Source organism: Triticum aestivum, chromosome 3A (genome assembly GCF_018294505.1).
Source record: "Triticum aestivum cultivar Chinese Spring chromosome 3A, IWGSC CS RefSeq v2.1, whole genome shotgun sequence".
Classification (NCBI taxonomy): Eukaryota; Viridiplantae; Streptophyta; class Magnoliopsida; order Poales; family Poaceae; genus Triticum; species Triticum aestivum.
In genome coordinates this window covers 349556909-349571212 of record NC_057800.1, presented here as the reverse complement: position 1 = coordinate 349571212, position 14304 = coordinate 349556909, and positions in this window count along the sequence as shown.

The window sequence follows — 14304 nt, the reverse complement described above, 5'->3', positions numbered from 1 at the left end:
ACTTTATACATGTGATTTACCTCTGTTATAAATCCTTCGAGTACTGTGTGTGTCAGCATACCGATCCAGGGACGACACGTAAGCATAGAGACTTGACCCATTCGGGTCGGGTCGCTACATGGAACCTGAATGGATTCAAGCTATGCAAGAAGATCTTCAACAGTTTGAGCTGAATAATGTATGGGAACTGGTTAGGCGTCCTGATCCTCGCAAGCACAATATAATAGGCACCAAAAGGATATATCGCAACAAGCAAGATGAGCATGGTCAAGTTGTCAGAAACAAAGCTCGTCTCGTTGCTCAAGGGTACACTCAAGTTGAAGGGATTGACTTCGATGAAACATTTGCTCTTGTGGCTAGACTTGAAGCCATACGCATACTGCTGGCCTATGCAAATCATCATAACATTCTTCTATATCAAATGGATGTGAAGAGCGTTTTTCTCAATGGCAAGATTGAAGAAGAAGTGTATGTTGCACAACCGCCTGGCTTTGAAGATCCAAAACATCCTGACATGGTGTACAAGCTCAACAAGGCACCGTATGGCCTCAAACAAGCCCCTCGGGCTTGGTATGACACATTCAAAGACTTCTTGAAGAGCAAAGGCTTCAAACCTGGTTCCCTTGACCCTACTCTCTTCACGAAGACATATGATGGTGAACTGTTTGTGTGCCAAATATATGTGGATGACATTATCTTCGGCTGCACCAATCAGAAATACAGTGAAGAGTTTGGATATATGATGCAAGAGCAATATCAGATGTCCATGATGGGTGAGCTGAAGTTCTTCCTTGGTCTTCAAATACGTCAGCAACACAACGACATCTTCATATCTCAACAGAAGTACCTCAAAGATTGCCTGAAGAAATTTGGGATGCAAGACTGCAAAGGCTTCACAACGCCAATGCCAGCCAAACATCATCTGGGTCCCGACGACAATGGTAAAGAGTTTGATCAAAAGGTATACCGCTCCATGATTGGTTCTTTACTTTATCTATGTGCATCTAGGCCAGATATTATGCTTAGTGTTTGCATGTGTGCTCGATTCCAAGCGGCACCAAAGGAATCGCATCACTTAGTTGTGAAGCGAATTCTTCGATATTTAGCTTACATCCCAACATTAGGATTATGGTATCCAAAGGGCTCAGAGTTTGATCTGGTTGGATTCTCGGATGCTGATTATGCTGGTGACAAGGTGGATCGCAAGTCTACATCAGGCACATGTCATTTTCTGGGACGATCACTTGTATGTTGGTCTTCAAAGAAGCAGAACTGTGTATCTCTCTCCACTGCTGAATCTGAATACATTGCTGCTGGATCTTGCTGCGCTCAGCTTCTATGGATGAAGCAAACACTCAAAGACTATGGCATTCATCTGAAGCAAGTGCCACTCTACTACGACAACGAAAGCGCCATCAAGATTGCCAACAACCCAGTTCAGCACTCGAAGACAAAGTACATTGAAATTCGCCATCACTTTCTCAGAGATCATGTTGTGAAGGAAGATATTGATATCATACACGTCAACACTGAAGAGCAATTGGCAGATATCTTCACCAAGCCGTTGGATGAGAAGAGGTTTTTCAAGTTACGGTGTGAGCTAAATATCTTGGAATCCTCAAATGTCCTGTGACCAGGCACACATCCTAACACTTATGCATATTGATGACTTAGATGTGCAACACACGAAGTAAAGTATATCTTCAATCGATGAAGACTTACATTCTAAGTGTGAATACATTAATGTGGAATTTCACTTCGGAGCGCCACGATAATTGTGCGTCGTGTTTGGGTCTAATACTTCCTAACGGTGGGTAACGCCGCCACCAAATTTTTCTGTTTGAAGTGTTTCACTCATGGCGTTACGTTTGGTATGTCTTCACATTTGCTTTGGCTTCAATCTCAACTATGTTGATTTGATTGTCTTTCTCATATATATATATGTATGTATATATATATAGTAGTGTTCTGTCCTCTACAGCATTCACTTATAGCTATGCCTTCTTGTTGAATCTTTTGAACTAAGTGAATGTGATCAGACCCTAACCTCTCTATGCTTTCTATCTCAAACTCTATCTCTCCAAATCATATGCATTCTATTGAAACTGTCGAATATCTTCTCTGCGTCCTTGTCAGCAGAAGATATAGAGACAAACATTAAGTCTGTTTTCAATGCTAAATCCTTTCACCTGAAACCCGGAGAAGTGGGAACGACCACCCGACAATCCAGGCGTGCGTGGGAACGTGGAACAACCTTCGATATGTTGCATGATAGCCACGTGCCCTTCAGATGTGAATCGCCAGGGGCACCTGTGTAATAACACTGTGCCGTCCCTGTCCCTATAAATACACGCCTCACCTCAGTCATTATCCTTTCTTCCACTCTCGCACAAACCCTAGCGCCACCGCTAGCCCTCGATGACGCCGGCGACGAAGCGCTTAGCTGCCGCGACCTCACCGACACCGTCTTCACGCCGGCCGCAGACATCGTCTTCTCCGCCGTTGCTGTAGGTGTCCTCCGTCGCCATGTTAGGGCACGGATGATCGAACTGCTCGACCTCCTCTCCCACTCCGTCTAGCAGTTCTTCATGTGGTAAATAAAACCTCCTTTTTACGGCCCCTTTGATCCTATAGATTCATCACTTTCTACCACAAGCAGTTTCTGTTCACACAAGTTGGATCTATTTCATACTGCATCTCATAATATGCCTAGTATGTTCACTTATGCTTCACAAAGTAGTTAGATTCCTCACTTGTACTTATTCGTGGATTCGTACAAATCTAGAACCAACTCTCTATCTATGAGTGAATATCTTCGCACTATGAGGTCAATGTCTTCTAAACTGATTTATCTTCAAAATCTTCTGAGAATGCGTATGACCTCTTCCCATTCCCTCGCACCTTAATGCTGTCACAGGTACATGTCCGTGGGAGAATCCCTTGGTTCTCATAGTCCGCATTCATTTGCATAATTCTTGCAACATCATATAAATTCTCCCGAAGCCAGTTCCTGTTTGACCAGCAGGCGGAAGCCTTTGAAACCTTTGAACGTGTTGAAGCCAGTCAGTTTGAAGTTCATGGCTACAGAGAAATCTACAAGGAAGGAGGCAGACAGCACCATGGAAACACTGCTAAGGACCTGCCACCTGATCTCTATGAGCTATACAAGTCAGATCCAGAAGAAACCTATGGAGAACGCAAGAACCGAATCCAATGGATTCGAAGACATTGGGCAGAGGAATGGTTCAAGTACAGATTCGTCACCGACGAATATGCTGAGAAGAGTGCCATCAAGGGCCCATGGGGAGATATCATATACAAAGGTCTTCAGCCCAAATCATAGTTCGAAACTATTGCTCAAGGCTTTTACCCCTGCATGCTTCGTGGACCTCAGCCTGCTAATGCCGACCCATCCTCTCTGTTATGGTGTCGCGAAGACAATCTCTTCAAGCGCAACTATCAGTTTGCACAGAACTCTGCCAAGGAAAACAAGAAGTCATTGGGATTAGACTTCAACCCAGGCCCCTCTGCGCCACGTGCTGATGGCACACGAGAAGCTCAACCCAATCTGGTTGGTGCTGAATCTGACGAAGCACCTGCACCACCGAAGCCAACGAAGCTGAAGAAGCCTAAAGCTTCAAAGTCTGCCTCAGCACCAAAAATCTTACGGGCGAAGCCACTGGCTACTGCACCTCCTGAAGACAGTGTGCAGTTTGAAGATCTATCACGTATCTCCAAGAAGACTGAGATGAGAAAGAATACTGATCAGGCACTGACTGCTGCTGCTATTCTGCGCAATGACGCCATTGATCTGTCCAGCGATGAAGATCTTGCAGATGACGCTCTTGAGCAACTGATCAAGATCAAGGAAGAAGCAGAGATCTTCAATGATTTGCCTCTCTTTGATGTGGCAATCATCCATAACTTCATTGATGAGTGGTTTGACACGCCCAACCTCAGCTTTGAAGATCTGCAACTTCCAATTGGCCTTAGTGTCGGCTTCACTGGCGCCATTGCTTTTGAGCTAGCTCTAGCTCAGCGCATCGTTGAACTGAAGCAAAAGATCGACTATGAGAAAGCTCAGTTCAAGAAGCACATGGCCAAGTTCAGCATGCAAGATGTGAAAAACTTCAAGATTATGCTGCACGAGCTCAAGGAAGCCTTTCTCAAGAAGCGTTAAGAAGCTAAAGGTTCTCGTGAGCGCATGAAGAGCCTGGCTGACAAGTGTGTGCAAGCTTACAATGAGGCTGAGAAGCGCAAGGCTCTTGGTCGTCCTGGCATCGACCCAAGAATGGCTGCAAGGAAGAAGAAGCCATCAACAGACCAATCTGCACCTTCAAGGCGGGAAGAGCCATGCATAGTCTTTCCAAGCAGCATGACTGGCTCGAAGCCAAAGGTCCGTCAACCGCTTCGGAACTGAAGAAGACGAGGACTGCCGAGGCTGAAGCCAGAAAGAGGAAAAATCCTGATGCTTCTGATGTCGCTCCCTCCAAGAAGAAGCGCAGAACCAAGAAAGATCGGGCTGCTCCCACAGAGCCCCTTGTTGTAGAACCCATCTCTGTTGCTCGCCCTGATTTCTCGCATCAAGAACAACGGATAGTAGTTCATGAGCCTGCTTCCATAGAGGCTCCTGAAGTTGAAGACATTCCAGCAGTTGACCCCACCGCTGCTGAAGACATTGGTCACCATGACAATGTTGAAGATGATGAAGTCCTTCCTCAGATCGAGCACCAATTGGTATCATCGCCTGTGCTCACGCACAGCGAACTCATCAGCATTGGTCATCCTCTGACGCCAACTGCTCAGGATGCATCATGGGCTGATCACCCACAACAACAAGACACCCCGAGTACTCCCCAACAACAATAAGTCACACCATCAGTGCAAGAAGAGGATGACTTTGATGCCCAGCCAAATCCATCTTCACAGGCGTCACCAGTGTTACGCGGGCTTCACAAAGGACCAAGGCCCCAAGTCACTCCCACAATGCACGTGTCCGAATCCGAAGCCAAAATGGCTGAAGATGTTCCGGCGGCATCAGCCGATGAAGAAGAAGCCCCAAGAGTTGCTACACCCCCGTCTCACCAAGATGTTGTTCTCGAGGAGAACGTGACTGACCCTCCAGCTTCTGAAGTGGAGGTTGAGAATCCTGAGGCTGCCACCACTAACACCACTGAAGGCAATGACGTGGTCATGGCTGAAGACACTGTGGAGTCTGCGCCTAACACTGTGCCAGAGGTCAATGAAGCCAATGATGCACCTGCAACAGATGTGTAGCCTGACGCCTCTGTTGATGCCACTGCTCCTGTTCCGCCCCCAAGGCCACACACTATCGAGCAAGCATTCAACTATGGCCAACATATCACTGTCAAATGGCCTTTTCTAACTCCTCCGCCTGCTGCTGGTCCTTAGTTTGACTATCACGTTGAGCACAGGCCTCAGGTTCAGAAGCCAATGCCAAGGTTGCCCAGGTTTCCAGGTACTGCATCTGCACCCGGATCTTTTAATATCAATGGCTTCAAGGCACACAACACCTTCTTTGATAGCGCCAAGAACCCCTACACCAAGGCAAGAATATCTTCTGAATGGTTCTTGAGCTATCAGCAGCGCAGTTATTACTCATGCATTCTGTACAATCAAGGTTGCATTTTCCCACATATGCGTCTTGACACTGAAGCCATAATTGGTCTGCCTTGTTTGGAAGAAGCTCTGGATTGCTTCAGAGAGTCTGGATTGTTGCCGTTTGTCACTGACAAGGAGCACTGGAACAAAGAATTGCTGCTCCAATTCTATGCCACTCTTCATATTCGTGGCTACAACAGAGATCCGAAGACTTGGGTCCTTGAGTGGATGACAGGCAATGTTCATCACGAAGCCAAAGCCTTTGATATCATTGAGCTCACTGGTCTGCCCACTCTAGGAGATCTTTATGAACCTGGTTGTCAGCTTCATAGTGCAGCTATGGAGAGCATTTTTCCCAAGCCTGAACCAAACATGAGTCAGATGCTTAGCATGATGAAGCCTTTGCCTCCAGATGCTGCATATCCTAAGGTGTTCTTTGTTGAAGACCTTGAGTATCTGCCACGCACTATCTATCACATTATAAGGCGAACTCTCTGGCCCATCAAAGGACATTCTCCACATGCAAAGTTGGAAGGTGCAATGAAGACTTTGGTCTTCCATATTCTTCACGGCAAATGCTTCAATGCACAAGACTTCTTCATCCGCGAACTTGCTGCATCAGGATCTGATCTCTTTGGCTTGAAGTTTTATGCTCCATGGATTATGCGGCTGATCAAACTACACTCAACTGTCACCTATCATCCCTCTGCTCGCAATCATTGGATCTTTATGCCTAACGTCGATATGTCAGTTGAAGCCATCTATCCAGAGCCTGCCAAGGAGCCCCTTAGTCTTCAGAATGCTGATAAGCAAAGTTTCTCACAACACATTGACAGAGATCCAGCGGTCGCTCGTGTTTATCCTCTAACTGGTACTACCCGTGCACCTCATCGTGCCCTCACTGAAGCCACTGAAAGCACCATTGCACAATGGCCCAAGAAGCGATCCCGTGTTCTCAATGACCGAGAGCTTCTAGTTGCCCTTCATCAGAAATAGGATAAGCATCATGACTGGCTGAAGTGCCAAATGCAAAGCCTCTTGGTGGACATAAACAAGATTCACAACCTTGCCACCAAAAATGCCTTTGTTGCCCATGAAACCTGTCGGCGTACATGGAAAGGGCTGAAGCTTATGTGTTCTGAAGATGATCTTCAAGAGGATGGCTTCTCTGAACGCTTCAAGTTTGGCTCAACACCTCCAAGAAGGACTATGCTATGGCGTACTCCGTCTCTTGAAGACTCTGAGTTCTCCTCCTCTGCTGCAACAGTGAATGCACGTGTCATCGATGATGAAGACGATGCTACTTCACCACCTTCAGCGCGAATCAACACTGCACCGAGTTCGTCTGCACCGCCAACCAACACCGAAGACCCTGCTGCTTCACCAATTCCTCACGGGGACGAGTAGGTGCTCTATGTCTTCAAACCTTTTTGGTCCTTACTGACAAAAGGGGGAGAAGCATATGAGTTTGATAGTCTTCAAGCGGGTTCATATGAGAAGTAGTTTTATATTTTGCCTAGTGTTTACAACTCTCGCGTCTTGATACATTTGGTTCTTTGAGTTGTAACACTCAAACTCGATGGTCGTCTGCTACTTATTTGCTATTCTGTGATGCGATGATAAATTCCGCATGTGCGACGATAAATTCCGCACTTAGATCATTTTACAAACGTCCATTTTCATTATGCATATCATCATCTTCGTCACGTCATATCTTGCATAATGAATTTTCATCATAAGTTGAAGAGGATCTCCACAAGTACAACCTGCCATGTGCATTTGCATTCCAAAAGCAAATTACTTATAAGCACATCTTCAGGGCGAGCCCTTGCAACTTATGAAGAAAATCCCCTATCCTTTACAATTTCACATATTATATTCCCCATTGAAAACTTCAACTAGTTTGTCATCAATCACCAAAAAGGGGGAGATTGTAAGTGCATCTAGTGCCACCCCTAGTTGGTTTTGGAGTATTGACGACAAACCTAGTTGAGGGACTAATGTGTTTGTGAGAATTGCAGGATAACACAGGTAGAAGTCCCTCATTGATTTGGTTTTTCTACCAGAGATGACCCCTAAAAATGTATGAAGACATTGAAGTCAGAGGTGGTATGTGAAGACATTCACATTGAAGACTATGATAAGAGAAGACATCACGTGAAGACTATGGAGCGCAAAGACTTAGCAGTTTCGTCGTTCTGTGTTTTTCTTTGTTGAGTCAGAGGAACCACCGTACTGTTAAGTGGGGTCCAAGAGAACCAGTCAGAATGACTGAAGTGATGCTTAACCAAAATCCTATGTCTTCGAGTGAAGACTATGAGAGCAAATCTTGTCCAGAGTTGGATAAGTCAGCTTTGCTTGTAGTCCAAGTAAAGTTGCCGTGTGTGTTTGAAATCTGACCATTGGAACACATGTCAGTTCCTTAGTGACCAAGGGTCATTTCGGACAAACCAGGTCGGGTTGCCCAGAGGCTATAAATAGCCCACCCCCTACAACCATAAACAGTTGGCTGCTTAGAGTTAGAGTACGGCTTTTGTCGTTTGAGAGCAACCCACCTCGAAGCCTTTGAGAGAGAATTCCTTGCAAGGATAAAGCCCTAAACACCCAGAGCCAAAGAGTGTTAGGCATCACTTAAGTCTTCCTGTCGGTGTGATCTGAAGACTTATTACACTTGAGGACTGTGAATCCTCCAGCCGGTTAGGCGTCGCGTTTTGAGCATCCAAGAGTCATTGTGGATCGCCGGTGAATGAAGTCTGTGAAGGTTTGGAAGTGATTGGGCGAGGACTGGGTGTCCTTAGCTAAAGGGGAATAAGGTGAAGACGAGGTCTTCTGAGTTGAATCTCAGCCTCCCTAACCAAACGTACAGTTGTCACAGCAACTGGAACTGGTCCAACAAATCATTGTCTTCAATGAGTCACTGGTTTCGTCCTTCCCTTCCCTTTACTTACTGTTGGTCCTCGTGAAGTCATTGTATGATTGCATTATATTTTGTCTTCACTGAGTGACTGCTTGTTCTGATTGGCTTCACAATATCTTCCTACCTGATCTTTACTGCCTAGCTGCTATTAGTCATTGTGCTTTCACTTCATTGAATACTTGACTATGGTTTGCCTAGTGTAGTCTACCTTCCACTTCATGGTAATAGGTTTATTTCTATTGTTTGTCTTCGAAACATCCATGTTTTGAAGACTTTTATAAAAATCGCCTATTCACCCCCCCCCTCTAGTAGATCACTAGCACTTTTAGTCCGGCTATCCGGAGACCCACTAATCTAGGACTCCCTTAGTAGCCCCTGAACCAGGCTTCAATGACGATGAGTCCGGCGCACAGTATTGTCTTCGGCATTGCAAGGCGGGTTCCTTCTCTGAATACATGATAGAAGAACTTGAATAGGAGGATAGTGTCCGACCCTGCAAAATAAGTTCCACACTCCACCGTAGAGAGAATAATATTTTCACAGATCTAATTTACTGGCTTGTTTTGGCAGGGTGACGTTATGTCATGGCCCGGCGATTATTCGAACCGTTTCTTTTAACCAGCCCCGCACATAACGCGAGGCAGTTTTTCGACATGTCTTGTCAAAGCAGAGATCGTGCCCCCTTATTACGGGATTCTCATCAATACGGGCGTGGGTAACCCAACCGTGTTTAGGACTCCTAGATTATAGGCAAGTCCTAAATGGCTACGGAGAGGACGCTTGATATTCACCCTCTTTATAAAGGGACAAGGTTTTCACTTTTTCCGTCTCGTGCTCAACCGAACCCTTCCCTTGCCTCGAGTTCTAACACCCAAAGCCCAGGTTGGGTGCTCCGGATCTTCAATCATGTCCGGATCTAGCCTCCAAGGCCAATGGATGCCCTCCTTCGTTACGGAAGAGGACACTAACAAGTTGAGGGAGGCCAGATACCTGACCGCCAAGGTTTCGCATCGGCTGCCTGCTCGAGGGCAGATCGTCCCTACTCCCGAACCCAACGAGAACGTCGTGTTTGTCTCCCACTTCCTCCGAGGTCTAGGCCTCACTCTGGATCCCTTCGTCCGGGGTTTGATGTTCTATTACAAGATAGATTTCCATGATCTAGCTCCGGACTCCTTTCTCCACATCTTGACATTTATCGTCGTGTGTGAGGCCTTCCTCCGCATTACCCCTCACTTCGGCTTGTGGCTCAAGACCTTTGAAGTGAAGCCGAAGGTGATCGAGGGGCAACATGCAGTGTGCGAAGGTGCATCAATAGGCAAGATGGCAGGAGCTCCATGGCTGAATGGTTCCTTTCTAGAGGTGTCCGAATTATGGCAGCAAGAGTGGTTTTACATCACAGCTCCCAGAAGTGCCAAGTGGGCGGCTGCCCCCGCTTTCCGCTCGGCCCCCTCACCACAACTGATGTCATGGATTAGCAGAGGTCTGAGCTGGGGTCCAGCCAAGGATGTGCCTATACTGCAAAGCCGCATCCGAGATCTCTTCGAGGGAGATTTTAATTTGGTTGCGGTAATACAAGTTATGCTGGTTCGTCAAGTCTAGCCTTGCAAACGCCGGCCCCTTCGCATGTGGGAGTTCAACCCAGAAGGACCGTGTGCCATTCAAAGTTTCCTCGGCCTGACGCACGAGGAGATGTACAAGTTATTCTTCGGACCTCAAATAGAGTGTCCGGATACTACCGAGGATGTGGGCGTGAGTAGTAACCGCGCCGCCGAACAAGTAAGAAATCCTCTAGCCGAACAAATTGTCTTTTATTCATCACGAAGTTATTCCTGAGAGTTCATTCTTTGACCAGGACTGGCTAACAAAGACGAAGATGATTCGGTGTTTGGCCCCCCTCCCCGAGGGTTCAGAAAATCTGGTGTTGGAAAAGATGCTTGACCTCGCACCTTGCCCGGAATCTTCGAAGGAAGATACATGGGGGGATAATACGGGCGGACGCGGGCCCCCATCTCTGCCAGTTCCAACCGAGGGAATGAGCGCCTCCATGAAGGAGGGTGGCCGGGGGAGGAAAAGGACTGCTTCCGAAGATCCGGAAGCCGAGGCCTCCAAACGGGAGAAGAAGTCTCCCACAAAGGGTCCTGCCTCGGGGGTGCTTTTTCCACACAAAGTCCGCGGGGGGATCAACCCTCCAACGAGTCGTAAGTGATCCAAAATACTTTAATAGTAAAGGTATGCTATCTTTTTTCTGAGAAAATAACCACCGCATATATCTTGCAGTTCGGGCCTTAGCCCCTCTCAGCTGAGCTCGTCTTCGAGGGATCTTCTTCCAGAGATGACGGAGAGCGAAACGCCTCCACCAGACTCCTCCGCTCAAGAAGCGGGCGACCCCGAAGTGTCGTCACGGAGGGCCTCTCCGGATCCGGTGAGGCCAGAAGATAATCCCATAGACCCCCGAAGTCCCCAGCGTCCGGCTCCCGAAGAGAGCAGACAAAAGAGTCCGGCACCGTCTGGTTAGCGGTCGGACGTTCTGAGGGAGGTGGTGGGGCGAGTGGCTATCTCAGAAGAACACAGTACACTGATGGGTACGGTGATGGAGAGAATTTCGTCCACCGAACGCGGATTACATGAAGCCTTTATGAGTCTACTGACAGGCTTTGAGGTACGTGAGATAATACGTGATAGTACTGCACATGTTAGGTGTGCCCTGTGTAGATAGTAGCCCCTGAGACTCTGTTTGTCATCGAGAACGGCGGCGAATAGAGGATCATGGTCCCAGGTAATAACCGGACTTCCTTTATGTGCAGGCGGTGGAAGCTCCGGTGGCTAGCCGGACTAGTGAGTTTGCCAAATTAAAATGGCAACTGGATGCGGCAGACGCCGACATCGAGCTTGTTAACAAGAGGCTTGACGAGGCATAGGGTAAGTGTTATTATCTGGTGAATGCCACATAGTAAGAGCAACATGATGCTAGTATCTTTAATATGTTGTGACTGCAGATGGAGCTACCACCGTGGAAACCTTGCGGGCGGAACTTGCCCGAGCCAAGGAACAAGCGAGGATTAGCAATGTGGCTGCTTTGAAGGCGGCCGAAGAGTTGAAAGCCGAGAAGGCCGCACATTGTGTGAGCCAAGATAAAATGGACCAGATGGCCATAGAACTAAAATACACTGCCGACCGTTGCCAGGTCCTTGAAAAAGAAAACCGGGCGATGGCAACGGACCTTGAGAAGGCCATGATGGCGGACAAAGATACCCGCTCTGCTATGAGAGCAAAGAAGGAGGAGCTGCGGGATGCCGGGGATATTGCGGCTGGGAAGCCCTTCATGTCGCAGAGGAAGCTCAGTGATCCACAGTATGCCCCTCTGGATCGGCTGTGGAGTTCAGCAGATGCGTATATGGACTTGGCGGCGAGCACTGCCAATGCGGCCATGTACTTCCAGGGTCAAACAGATCGTGAAGTGGACAAGCTGTTCTCGTCGCAATTCAACATTCCAAAGCGTCCGCTTTCATTGACTGACTAGCTAGCCGAATGGGCCGAACTAAATAGGTTGTTCGGACTGGCCATGAGGTCTATTGTGGATCAGTTATGGCTGGAAGAGCCAAAGCAGAACAACTATTTCAGCTTAGTGCAACATGTCCTTGGTGCGGTGTCGCGCATTGATGCGACGAAGAGGTCGGCATGCATAGAAGGCTCGTGGATGGCCCTTGCCCGTGTTAAAGCATACTGGGCGGAGATGGAAGCTACCGTTATTGCGGCGCAGGGTTCGGCCATAGGCCAAGTGGTTGCCGAGCACTATTTCGAGGATGTTCTCGAGGGTGCTCGTTTGATAGAGGCCCAGTGCTCGAATAATATTATGTTTGAGTGACATGTATTCTCATTGTAGACACAATGTTTTTATGAAATTTTATAAGGCTGTGTTAATACTTTTGCCCGAAAGTAATATGATGCCTCATGTGCGGCCGTTTATGTATACATGTGTATAACCTGAAAGATTGCAGTCGTCGGCTTCAGCCGCCACGCATATAATGTGGAGGTGCTCGCAAAAAACTCTGTTCACACTTTACCCAACGTCTTGGTCCTATTAAGGAGGTGATAGCGCATCGAATGAGGCAACCGGACTATAATGCTTTAACACTTTCACTTAGCCATAGGAATTTGACAGTGGGGCTACTATATAGCCCCTGGTGGCTCGCACACTCCCGATCTCAGGGTGCGTACATGCCTGGCCGGGAAATGGCCCTTCGTTAAGGTGGAGGAATTCTAACATCCCTATAGGTCATCGAGTGGTTGACCAGTCTCACGCTATATCATGACAGTCAGTTTTTGGCTTTCTCTACTGAGGTGCTTGTCCGGATGAACCAGGGCACAATCGCAGTAGTTCTCCTGGTGCAGCCTTAGTCGGTGAAGCGGAACATAAGGCACCAAAACACAGGAGCCGGGAAAACCCAACATTTGACCAAAGACAATGATTCGTATCTGATGCCTATAAGGCCAAACTCGCGATGCCAAACACTCCCTAAGGTATTCGGTCTTTATGGTATAAACCGGGCCTAAATAGTGCCCTTTGTAAGAAGCCCCTTTTGTCCAGGTACGTGCATTATTCTGACGTGGCCACATGCCAAGACGTCAGCATCCTTCTCAATTGTGCTGAGAAGTCGGTGGATGTGTATCAACAAGAGACAGTAAAAAAGGTTTACGCAGGGTCTTAATCTAAAAAGAATCCTTGGAGCAGGTCCCTGCTACACGTCTGCGCCTGTGTCTTCGTTGTGCCGTATCTTGGACGGGTGTAGCACGATGATCATCTGTAAAAGAGAGGAACTTAGGTGAAAAAGTTGTCGTGCAAAAAGATAGTTTTTAAACAAACCATGTATAATTCAAGATGAGTAAAAATTGCCACTTGTATGCGCGCGTTGAGCCCCTTGTGTTTGTAATAGGGGTGTGACCATCGATTCGGTATGAATTACATATAGCTGCGCCGGACTTGTCTAACCTTGTACGAGGTCTTGACGACCTGATAAATGATTTAGTTGGTCGGGCCGTTTTTAGTGTGCGGCTGCCAAGGCAGCCGCACTCTCTTCGGCGCGCAAAGATCGCTTAATACTTCCGTTCACTGTAATGATGCCACGTGGGCCGGGCATCTTGAGTGTGAGGGAAGCATAGTGCGGTATTGCATTAAAGCGAACAAAAGCTTCGCGTCCGAGTAGTGCTTTGGAGCGGAGCGATGTGGAAGGTTAAATGTTCGCTACAGAAGTTATCAGGGAAGCCGAATATAACCTTTAGTAGCAGGGATCCCGTGCAATGAGCCCCTGGGCCTGGCGTTGCTCCTGGCAAATTTTTGTTGGGACTATCCCCATTTCGTAGATTGTGTCCTAGTATATCAGGTTTAGACTGCTGCCACCGTCCATCAGGACTCGTGTGAAGTGGTACTCGTCAATTATTGGGTCTAATACCAGGGCAGCCCATCCTGCACGCCGGATACTTGCTGAGTAATCACGATGGTCAAAAGTGATCGGTTGAGACGACCAGTGGCAGGACTCCGCGATGATAGGCCCTTGGGCATAATTTTCTGGGAGTGCAATTTTGTTTCTCCCCTTGATCACGTGTAACACGTTTACTATTTTGACTTCTGGTGGAAATTTCTTTTGTTCCCCAGGGTCTTGCTTGAGAGGCTCATCCTCGTCTTTGCTTGGTGTATCTTCCCCCTTATGTACGGCGTTGAGCTTGCCGGACTGCTTGAAGACCCAACATTCTCCGTGGGTATGATT